The 12125-nt window shown below is 40.4% G+C and overlaps 1 protein-coding gene across 4 annotated transcripts in view; it reads left to right on the top strand.

Moving 5' to 3' along the window:
* Positions 1-12125, top strand: part of IL1RAPL2 (interleukin 1 receptor accessory protein like 2) — a 379033-nt gene that overhangs the window by 216012 nt on the left and 150896 nt on the right. The window lies entirely within an intron of this gene.

The following is a 12125-nucleotide window of genomic DNA, read 5'->3' as shown; positions in this document are numbered from 1 at the left end:
GGGGTGAATTGGATTTAAAAGTGCAAATGATTAGTCATACTCTCTAGAGACATACAGAGACAAGCTACCGCAGAATAAGTGAGGATATGAGCTTAAAGTATGTCCACTATTTGGTGGTAGTTGCTTTTCTGCACATTTTAAATCCCATTTTTCATTGTTTGTAGTGGAGTCTAGTGACATGTTGGCAGGAGTCGATGGGTGCCAATCAGTACATCTGTAAGTGCACTCTCAGCCTTATCAATTTACAGTAGATAAAGTATTTTCAACAGGATCATACAAATAATATGTTGACTGTCAACATTTTTGACTGTCAACAGTTTCCACAGCACAAAGCGTTAAGATAAATTAGAAGCTTATTTGAGCTAAACTGAAATGTGTCCTTTTGAATTCAAATAATCTACTTTTTTAATGTAAAATACAAGAATCATTACTTGCTTAAAAATCTGAAGACATTTAGTTATGATTCTATCCCAATGGCATTATGTTTTGGCACAAGCAGTTTAGTAATCTGTAATGAATTTGTGAAATGCTTCAGTGGTGCTTAAATAGTTACTTATCAAAAAACCCCCCAGTTTATCTCTAAAAGGTCACTGAGCTCTGAATATTGTTGTGTAGATGGAAATTGGGTATACATAAAAGCATTGCCTACATAAGACAAAGGTTAAAAAAGCAGGTGGCTGAGGAATAAAAGTGGAAGACCTGGATATATTCATGAAGAGTTTTCTGCAGCAGAGGTACTACACTAAGGACATATCTGTCACACAGAGCTCTGTAGAGATTCCGAAGTTAACTCTGAAGGAGCTTTTCCAGCAGACCTGGTTAATATGTTTGTATGGATTTTGGTACCCAAAGTAACTCTGATGTCTCTGCCCACTGTTGCTGTCTGTAGAGAGGGCAGAGCCCTCTGGATTTCAGGCCTTCAGGATTTTCTCCTCCTCGTATACTTGCATGGCCAGTGCTGACAGGGTTGGGAAGTGTTTGCTGTATTTGGAGCTATTTCCCTTTTCCTGGAAACAGCTGCTCCTTCTAGAGAGCTCTTTTTTTAGCTCCGCATTTCCAAATGGAAAATTTCCCCTATTTAGGGTTCACCAGAATTGTATCACATCTACGGTGGTGTTGAAGCTGACAGCAGCTGTTGGACCCAGGAAGATGCTTCTCCTTTCCCTTCTCTCCCAGCTTGGCAACTTTAGATCTTCCTTCCCTGCCATGAATAATGTTCAGTTCACACTCAGTGCTTGGCAGTCCTCTCCACTCTTGACATGTGGCCTGGAGTGCTTGTCCCCTGTCATATCCCATGTAAGTGCTCTAGTTAGAGCTCACTCTTGGCAGGAAATGTACTGATTCCAGCTGAAGGCCCAACTTCTGCTCTCCATAACTTCACGGTAAACTGCTGGAGTGCAGTCAGAGAACATTGGCATTTTCTATTTTAGAGCCTCATTTTGTACTTAATAACCTATTTTTATCCATAAGCCATCACTCCCTTCCATACTTAGTAATAAGGACAGCAAATCACAGTGCAAAATGCTTCTGGAGTAAGGGGTGATAGATGTTTGCACCCTGTTTCCTTGGCTGATGTGAGCTCGTATGTCACATCTCAGCCTCAGGAAGGTGCAGGGAGAAGGGGGCTCACAGTGTGGCTTCCCTGGTGCCTACCAGAGTGCCACATGGGGCTTTAAGTATCATTCTCTAATAGTGCCACAAGGTAAGATAAAATGATTAACTGACCAGAGCTGCTGAGCTTAAACAAAGTATGCATTTTCAGTTTTTCATCAAACATAGCAGAAGTTAAGCTGTGTTTGATGAAAACATAGTTAGGGTGGATAATAAGCTGGTAAGATTTTCACAGTGACTTTTGTTTCCTTTTTAATTCATGGTGTTAGTACATGCCATCAGCCAATGTACAGTATGGTGGAAGAGGCAGCAGGGCCTTCTTTCCTTCTGGAAAATACCTTTAATTTTTTGGGGTTTTTTTTGTTTTTTTGGTTTTTTGGTTTTTTTTGGGTGACAGAACTTTTACCAATGTTTAAGTCCAAAAGAGAATAAATTAAAAAAATCTGAAGAAATCTATTGTTGGGGGGAGGGAAATATTTACAAACAGAAAAGGCAAAGAGAAAAGCAGCTTGCTTGTGACTACAGTTCTAGTAACTGTGAAAAGAGATACTTTTTAAATTCAGAACAGAAATCTTAAAGTGAACAAGTTAAATCTGCAGAAATTCTGTACTTTTGGGAAGGGTACTGCAGATTGAGAACAGAAAATCCTTCCTGTTCCCTTCTAATGTTGACATGGTAAAATATGTAACATTTACATCATACCTGAAGTGAAATTTTCTTGCTGCTGTAACTTACACATCTCCATAGCAAGACTTCATCTCTTCTCTCTATTTGCAATATCTTGACACAGTCAAGGAATGACTCTTTCATTAAAAGTAAAGGATAGAGAAAAGCCTGCCCAAATGAAATTCCTATAGAAGAGTCCCAAACTTTAAAAGACCTTTAGTAGAAGACACTGTTCTTAGCATTTCCTCTGCTGCATTTTCATATAAATGAAGCATTGTATCTTCTAGTATTTCAGTTTTCTAGAGGAAACCTTCCTTTTTGTGACAGAAACCAAGACAGAAATGGGTTAAGTGCTGACAAATACAGTATAAAAGACCAGGAAATGAATTTCACAGCTGGGTTCTCAAACCATTGCTGAAATAACTGTCTATTTAAAGCTACATATAGGAAGTGCCCAAAATTAGAGTTTGCTTTTGATATATTTTATGTGATTTGTATTAATTTTTATCAAGGTCCTTGTTTTGTAAACATTAGGTTTCTGTTTCTTGCAGTAAAGTATTTATCTTAAACCTTTAATTTGGATTCTGACTTGTTACGTGTGTGGCCAGCAGCATCCCATTACCTGCTGTAGACAGCTAACCGTGTTTCTGTGGTCACAACACACTTAATAGCCACTAATTTCTGTAGTGACTTAGATTTTTCTAGCTACCTCAGGCAAACTCAGTGTGATACAGAAAGAGGACATTTACTTTTGACTGTATTTGGAAAATGGAGCAATTTCCCTGCCTCTTTCAGTGTTCCTTGTTCAACCATGCAAAAACCCCAACATAAATCTGCAGCAACTTCTGTGCCTGCGAAGAGTCAACAGGAAAATTCAATCCAGAGCAAGGTATCAGTACAACACAGGTGCCCATGCACCTGGAAGAAGTGACACAACCAGTCATGTCCTGTCTTTTAACATCTCCTTTTCACCTGACACCCAGCAAGGTCCTGATAAATTGACCCAACTCTGCTGGTTTCAAGAGCACCTCATCAAAGTCAGTAAGCTGAGGATTTGGACAGTATCTGAAGGATGCATGTGCCCATTCATGGTTACTGTGTGAACTGTGTCGCTGTTGAAGTGACAGTGCAATATATCCACAAGGATAAAAGCTCCTTCATTTTTTGTCCCTCAAATAATCCAGATTGATGACTTTTCCATTCACCAGAGTGACCTGTTAATATAGGGTTCATGAAAAACGTGTTTGGAAGATAAACACCAAGTATTACCCCCATATTTCCTGGAGAACGTCCAAGTTCTAAGGGCAATGAGAAATATAGCAATATGCTGTAGTCTGTGAATTATATATAGTGTCAGTACTCTTGGTGCTTTACTTACAGCTTCACAAACTGCCTTCATAGCTCATGAACATGCAAAGTAATTAGAATGGCAAATAGTGTTAGTTTTTACTGACCTGTGATGCACCCTCGTTCTCTGTTGTGTTCTTGAACATCATCTCTTTTTTTCCCTTCAATCTTAAATCAGCAGTTTGCAGTTTGTAGCATTGATTATTTGGTATTGCCTAATTTATTGATGTGGACAGCCAAGGCTTCCACACTTGTTATCAGTTGCTCATTTATCTCATGATCTGTTACTGTGCACAGCAACTGTAGCTTGCTGAATCACATACTATATACTGTAAATGTCAGTTATGAGCTCCCACTTTAAGAATTGCCTTTTATTCTGGGAGCTGCTGAGCTGCATTCTCTATGCGTATTGTGCTTTCAGTATTGGAGGTGATTTAGTATAAATGATAGAATTGTGGGGGTTTTGCCCACAACAGTGAGGTAAAGTGCAGCCACTGAAATAAACCTGTACATTTTCATTTCCTATATAAAAGAGGTTTCCTTCATCATGAAAGTGTAGGCTGGATGCTCATTTTTCTTTATTAATAATAGATAGGCAGAGAGACGCACAGACATGGAGTAGCACTGCCCCTGAAACCATTTTGCTAATGGTAAAATAGATACACTTGAGTGAGCAGATTGCTTTACCCACTAAAAATGCAGGCTCCCACCCTCCCAAAGAAACACTGCAAATCTTGACTAATGTTTTGTCTCATAAGAAAAGTGTGAGAATAGTTCCTTTGAAATGAATGGAGAAATTTTAATAGGTGACTGTAATAACTTTAGCTGGGGATTGGGGCTATGTTTTCTCAGCACAATGTTGATGTTTTTCAGAGCTGTTTTGTGCTGCATAGCGCTTGTGGCTGAGTGTCTGAGATGAAAAGTTCTGTTGTGAAAGGAATAGTGCTCACTACTGAATTGTCAGCATTATTTCTTGCTGCACTTATGTGATCCTCAAAGGTGCCTTATTCAAGTGCCTGTTTGGTCTAACCCTGTTTAGCTTTAAGATCTGACAGTAGTAGTGTTGCTTCAGGCTCTGATGTTGCACTTATGAAGTTCACCAGAAGACTGAAGCTAATAACTTCCTGATTTTTGTTCTGTGCCTTGCAATTTTTAAGTTGAAAAGACATACAAAAATATGGTCGGTGTGTTAAGTACCCTGTCTGTCTTTAGTACCGTAGACCTGCATGGAATATATGTTCTTAATTTTTATCATGACCAACCAAGCTATTTTTTGTCTTTGATAGTATTGATTGACCTTTTGTAAGCAGGAGAAAAATAAGTGTTCAGCTAAATTTATATTTAGGCGTTTATGACTCCAGTTTATTTGAAAGGGAGATGTAGCTACTAGGTTACATTAGACTTTCATGTACTGACTTATTTATGGTACGTGTTGAGTGTTTTTTGCAGTGTATAGAATCATAGAATCACAGAATGGTTTGGGTTGGAAAGGACCTTAAGATCAGCTACTTCCAACCCCCCTACCATGGGCAGGGGCACCTCACCCTAGACCATGTCACCCAAGGCTCTGTCCAGCCTGACCTTGAACACTGCCAGGGATAGAACATTCACCACCTCTTTGGGCAACCCATTCCAGTGCCTCACCACCCTCAGTAAAGAACTTCTTCCTTATATCTAACCTGAACTTCCCCTGTTTCAGTTTGAGCCCATTCCCCCTTGTCCTATCACTACAGTCCCTAATGAAGAGTCCCTTTCCCGCATCCTTGTAGGCCCCCTTCAAGTATTGAAAGGCTGCTATGAGGTCTCCATGCAGCTTCTCTTCTCCAGGCTGAACAGCCCAAATTTTCTCAACCTGTCTTTGTAAGGGAGGTGCTCCAGCTCCTGGTCATCCTCATGGCCTCCTCTGGGCTTGCTCCAGTAGCTCCATGTCCTTCTTATGTTGAGGACACCAGAAGAAGGACACCAGAACTGCACACAGTAGGGAACAGTGATTTATCTTTTAATCTTTCTCTTTAGCTTAAAATGAAAAGTTCTCAAAGGTATTGTTTATGACAAGCCCTACGGGCTGAGGCATTCTGAGAAAGTGCAGGAAATATATTGCAAACCAGAATGATTTAACAGTAAAATTAATATAGTTGTAAATTTGTAAGGCAGCTTTGGGTTCTTATCCTCTGATTTTTTTCTGGTATAGCCCAGCTATGAACCTAAATGACTGTTTCTACTAGTAAAGGGCAGTGTGGTCTGTGTGGTCCCTGATTTTATTGGATCTTGGCTGGTGCTGGTTCTCTTGTGTGGGTATCTGTCTGCCAGGAATTGGTCTGAGATAATTTCATAAAGGCTTGAGAAGATAAAAGGCTTTTGGTTATATTGAAGCAGCCTAGATTCAAGCACCAGATGGCTTTTCATCTTTATAGAGTATGTATCACATTAGCAATCCAGTTGTGGATAGTTGAGTAGCCCATCTTGGGCCAGGAATGGTTATAGTTTCTGTCAGGAAAGGAACCAATTTGCCATAAGCTGTATATGCCCTTACAACTTCTCTGGAATACACTAATATGCTTCTTTTTCTTCCTAAATGGGAAGAGAGGTGCATCTGCACCAAAGGAGGTGTGACCCTGCTAGGGCTCTGACAGGTCTCTAACCTCTAAGTGGCTGTAGCAACTGTATTTAGGCAGATGTTTTTAAGGAGAATATTGTTATCCGAATATACGTATGTACATGTGACACAGTAAAGTGATCTGATTTAGAGATGTAATTTCAACTGTGCTTCTCTTGGCACACAGGATGTTATAGAAATAAAGACAACTTAAATTGTAAATGAAATAGGAATGAAAGGTACTCGACATGTTTTTTGGCACGGTGTGGGTGATGAAATGAGAGGAAGAGGCCTCAGAAATGGTGTGGAAAGGATTGGATGGGCAGAGAGGAAGACCTTTGATACTTCTGCATTTTCTGATACAGAAGTCTGTTTCAAACTGGTGGAAAACTTCACCAAAGCATCAGGTTGATGAAGAAATGTCAGTTTTCTGAAAAAGTCATGAGTTTGGTCAAAGAGAAATGTTAGCATTTTCCCCCTTTGAAATACTTTTTTCCTTCCATGGTAAAAATTCCATTCTGGGGTAAACTGCAGCTTTTCTGTGGTGTTCTTCAGAGGGAGAGAGTTCACTGTTTTCCTAACTAAAAGTCTTTTTTCTTCACTTGACAAAGAAGCTGCACTAGAACTTTGGGCAGTGCTGCACTCAGAGGAAATACTGTGGTCACAGTCTGCGGGTGGGAAAGAAAGATGGTAGAGAGGTCAGATGGTGGTGCTCAAGGGTGAGTGCTGCAGTGCCTACACCACCAGCAATGACAAAGCCCATTATGTTCTCATCTGTAAGAGGTTTCACACAGCCTCTGCAGAGAAATGAAGAAATGTTTCATTATTTGCTCAGTTACTGAAGTTAATTCACTTGGGGTTTTTTTTTTTTTTTTTAAAAACTTAGCAAAGAGAAATTTCTTTTCCATGTTAGTGGCTTCCCATACAGGCAGTTCCACTTCCTATAGATTACGCCAACATGACTGAAGCAGTAAAGTGTGGAAGTATGTCCAGCTGTTCCCTTATGGATAGTTATCAATGCATTCATTCCAGAAAGCAGGCACGGAAGCTGGGTGCATCTAAAGCGTGCATGTTGCATTGTTCTACCTGTATGGAGAAATGCCCCTATTTTGGGTTTTATTTTTAATTTCTGCTTTTTCTCCACCTTCCAAACATGAATAATTCTAATACTCTCCACTGTTTTGGCATTGCAGCTAGAATCATACGTTTCATAAGCAAATACTGAGGTTTGTTTCATGGAGCTCATGATATGGGGGAGAGGTTAATGTGACCCATCATACTATGAAGATAAGGAGTGGAAATTATATGTATTAGTTTAATGTAGAGGATATTGACTGGAAAGAATTAAAGATGGTTTCTTTTCATTAAGTTTTGGAAGGGTCAGAGCAACAACTTTCAGCACCTCTAAGATCCCTGGCTATCTGCCACTGTATCTATATTCCCCATCAGCCCAGACCTCATTTTAATATTTAAAATGGTACCTGTTTTCTTTTTCTAGCCCTTGAAAGGGCTTTAATTCTTTTCTTTGTTCTGCCAGTGCTCTGGCAGCTACAGCTGTTGCTGTCACACTTCATAAGGACTTTGTAAAGTTTAAATATATCATTGCTGCACCAGCTTTTCATTGGTGTAAGAGCAGAGCGTCGTTCATTAAGATGAGGTGCTCCTCACTGGCTCTGCTGCTGACACATGGGTTTAGCTGACGGTGACAGGAACTTGTAACTTGCCCTGGTATGCACATGAAGCTCCCTGCAGTGCAAGTGCTGCCTGACACTAATGCAGCCATGGATGGAGCCAGGAGCTTTCCTTGCTGTGTGATAGACTCCATCCAGCACAGAGCCCTCATGGATTTCTCATGGGATTGTGGTATTTGCAAACTTATGTCTATCAAATAACAATTTTAAATAGACCACATCATAGTTCCTGGCCTATGGTTTGTGCCATTGCTTCAACTTTGTGACTGCATATTTCTCATTTTAAAATTGCCAGTGATACTGTGGTTGCTTTTATGCAGTAAACAGGTAACTTTCCCTTGCTCACTTGCAGACTAGGTGGAAAATAAGGACAATATGGACAGTAGCTTGACATTTTAAAATGTCAGGGGGAGGAGGAAGCGAGAGTAAAATTTGATGTCCTCATGCCTACAGTAACTCAAACTACTTATTGAAATATTCTTCGCCCCAGCCTTGAGCTCTGTGTGTGTCAGTCCAGCTGAATATAATTGGGGCTGTTTACTTTGACAGACAGTCAAAATTTAAGAAAAACATGGAAGAAAACACTCAGCCCCAATCTGCGGTGTACTGCAGCATACCCTTCATGCACGTTGTATCTTCTCCCGTTCTCCTTCTCCCCAAAGTCCTCCAACCCTCTGTACAACCAGGCTGCGTATTTGCGTTCGTTCTCGATGTTAAACTGTGCATTAAAAAGGCCCATTTCCTTCCTGAAGTTATTCATTGTCTCCCAGGACCTTTGATGACATCCCTTTCCTTTGATTCTGAATGATTCCCACATTCCCATGTTTTCAGTAAGACAGAGAATGATTGCCCCGCCCCCCCCCCCGCCGAAACATTACAGGCAGACCAGCCTCTTTTGTTAGGCATTCTTTTGAAGTATACGGGGTGAAAAGAGTTGAGCTGTGGGATAGAAAAGTACTACTAAAACATGACATTTTAAAAAATTGAGAGTGAAGTCTAAGTTAAGAAAGAAGTTATTATGCAATGCATGCATTTTCATTTCAATATTACAGGCTGTTCTTTCATCTAAATTTTTCTGGGTGATGAACGAAAACAAATGAGTGCTCGTTTTGGTAAAAATTCTACATTTCAAGAATATTATCAATTATGTTTGGACACCTCATGCATGTTTCTATCCTTTAAATAGGGTTGGGTTTGGGTTAGTGTGCTTGTGCAGCTCTGATTCTGCTTTAATTCACAGACATTTGTGTTTCCCTGCTTTCACTGTTGGTAACATGCTTGGTGAGTAACAGCTTGCTGGGTTTACATTATGAAAATAAGAGAAGGAAATGAAAACGCAGATCCTTATCTTCAAGCAAAGATGCCTAAATTGGAGGAAATCTTTTTGTTGTTCTTATGTTTGCTAAATATAAGGCGCAGTCAAATCCCAGAAGCTGACATGAGAAACATCTGCAGTGTGGTTAAGTGGCAATTTGAATTCTCAAATCCATGATGCAGCCATTCCCGTTAAACCTGAACGAACTAAAAGTTAAACCAAACAAAGATCATTTCCATGTTTGCATTAGAGGTTCACCTTCACTCTAAGGCATGCTTTCATGCCTAGCTGAGAACTTACAACAAGGCTGTGCTGTAATGTTGTGAAGGGAGAAAGAGGGAGTCTCCAAAGGGCAGCTGCGATCAGATCCAGTGTCGATTGTCCAAGTCAGACTAAAAACTTGGTGGAAGAGGCGAAAACATGTGCCTAAAAGCAATCCAGAGCCTCAACTGGTACAAATCAGTTGTAAAAATCTGGGAGACATTGCTGCTTTGTACTAACAGAGGGCCTTTATATTTAATTCTCAGTTGCTTATTATGGAGGTGTGTTTAAAACGTTGCTCCTGTTGATTTAGATTCAGCTTGCAGCTTGTTGTATAATCCAAGGACCTTGCCAGTGGAGAGGGCATTGCAAGATAACACAAGTTACCACAAGAGCGATTGTTCCTCTCTCATCTGAAGACCTAGTGTACCAATTACTATTTAAAATAATTATTTGAAGTGTTTGTCATAAACCCTTTCATAGCAGGAGCACTTTTGAAACATTAAATGCTATTTTCCTTTTATCCAGAGCAAGGATGGGGGGTGAGATGGAGTCATTTGGAAGCATGTGGCTGCAATTTCTTGTATGAAGCTCATATGTCAACATAACAGATGCACTGCTGTGGTGATGGCATTGTTGTGTGTGCTGTGTATCACTCCAAGGGTTGTCCTGGAGGCAAGATGTGCATGTAATATAAAGCAGTGGAGGGACATAGCTCTGTTCCATCTCTGTCAGAGGGCATGAAGACTGTCCCAAGGGACAAGGCAGATGCCACCATACTGACATGGTGCCACATCCTTGCAGTGCTGTGCAGTGGGCAGGCTGGCACAGCTCCCATGCCTGGCTGCCTGGGCACTCCTGCGCTGCTAATGCAGGCACAGCTTGCTGAAGGCTCTCTGTGCTGCAGTCCATCACATTGTATAGACACACATACAGTGTGCTCATCGTCTGTGCAGCTGCCAAAATTAAACATGTAAGTGCAAGTTGTATTTGCAGCCTCATCTTGATTTTCTCAACGCAGTCATTTGTATTAGAGGTGGGAGGCTGAGACTTGCTCTGCAAGGGGGCTGGCTACGGTGTCCTTTATACTCGTTCGTGTGAAGAACAAAATCAATGAAATTGACAGTTACATTGGTGTAAAATTCATGGGAAACTGGTGCTTGGCTTTGACTATTTTCAAACTGTTTCTTCTAAATTTGACCTTGGTTTTGAGTTTCTGGTCTTCAAAAGAGAAAGCGAGCATGTGAACAGGTATTTTTCTTGCAACAAAAATGGCATCAGCAAAATCATCTCCAGCCTCTGATCAAGCCTGAGAAATTTCAGCCTGTAAGATTTGTAAGTCACTGACTTGGCACAAAAGTGCAGCCTTGTCTGCATGCTTATATGTATAGCTGTAGCTATTGCAACAAGGGCTACTGTGCACCTACCAAAGAAAACATCATGTGAGAAGTGTAGGAGATAAAAAAGTAACCAAGTTAGTAAATAGTACATGGTTTGCAGGAAATCCGTTGTAGCGTGAAACTGAAAGGAGGTATTTACTAATATCCTGAAATGAAGGTGATTGTGCTCTAGACAGTTAACACCAGTAGTGAAAATCTAGGATGCAAAAGCAAACGTGCATTAAGTTGTTTTTATCTAGTGTGGTCTTCTTGATCTAGAAGGAGATCTAGAATGGCACAGACAGCTGTGCCATTCCTGGACTACTCTGTATCACTGGAGGGGTAAACAATCAGAAATAAACAATCTGGCTTCTGTTAATGGTAATGAAAGTCACTTGTGTTGTACTTAGTGGTCTTCCGCCAGTGTACACTTGAGCATTTGGTCCACTGCAGACATATGTGACAGTGCTGCAGAAGAGCTGCTCAGATGCACAGGCTGAAGCAGGCAAAAAGAGCTTCCGTTTCTATGGGAAAGTGCGAGGTTTTGATGGGTGTTAAGTTTCCTTTGCCACAGAGAGCAAGCTTTTCAAGCCATGCTTTGTTCCCATCTGAAGAGAAACATACGCAGTTCCAGCTGTGAAAATTATCATGCAGTAAACTAGTCTCAAATCACTTTGCTGCTTCATTTCATAGTTATAATTTTGGAAGCATATCACAGTGAAGGCCTTCATCCAGGACTAAGTTCAAATCAAGTTTTGAGTTTCGAATTGAAGTCAGTCATGAAATCCCCAAGTATTTAAAAATGCTCCTGAAGAATTTAAAAGATGAAAAATGTATTTTATGTTAAACAGTTCATTCAGAAGGTAAACAAAGGAGGGAGGAAACAGCTGTTTCTTAACAGCAAAATAATTTGTTCATTTGATTTTTGGATTGTCTTCTTATCTCTGCAGAAAAATGTGAGGACCTTAAAATAAAGGTAGAGGTAGGAATGTACTGAGACCAGGAGCAGGCATGCACATACGTTTTGCTGTGTCTTGTAGAAATGATGCTACATGCATGAGTTTACTCAGAGCTCTTCATTCTTTACCTCCTTATCTTCCTATTGTTTAGCTGCATGTGTTGAGAAACACTTCATGAGGAGCTTCAGCTTTCTGATCTTGATTTTGACTCTTAACTCCCTTACTCAGAAATGTCAGGAGGGTATTTATGGGCCTTAATTGATTTCTGTGGGACCAAGGTTAAGCATGAGGCTGTTCCCT

The sequence above is a fragment of the Strigops habroptila genome, chromosome 9, assembly GCF_004027225.2.
Source record: "Strigops habroptila isolate Jane chromosome 9, bStrHab1.2.pri, whole genome shotgun sequence".
NCBI classification, from domain to species: domain Eukaryota; kingdom Metazoa; phylum Chordata; class Aves; order Psittaciformes; family Psittacidae; genus Strigops; species Strigops habroptila.
This window is presented reverse-complemented; position numbering and strand designations above follow the sequence as displayed.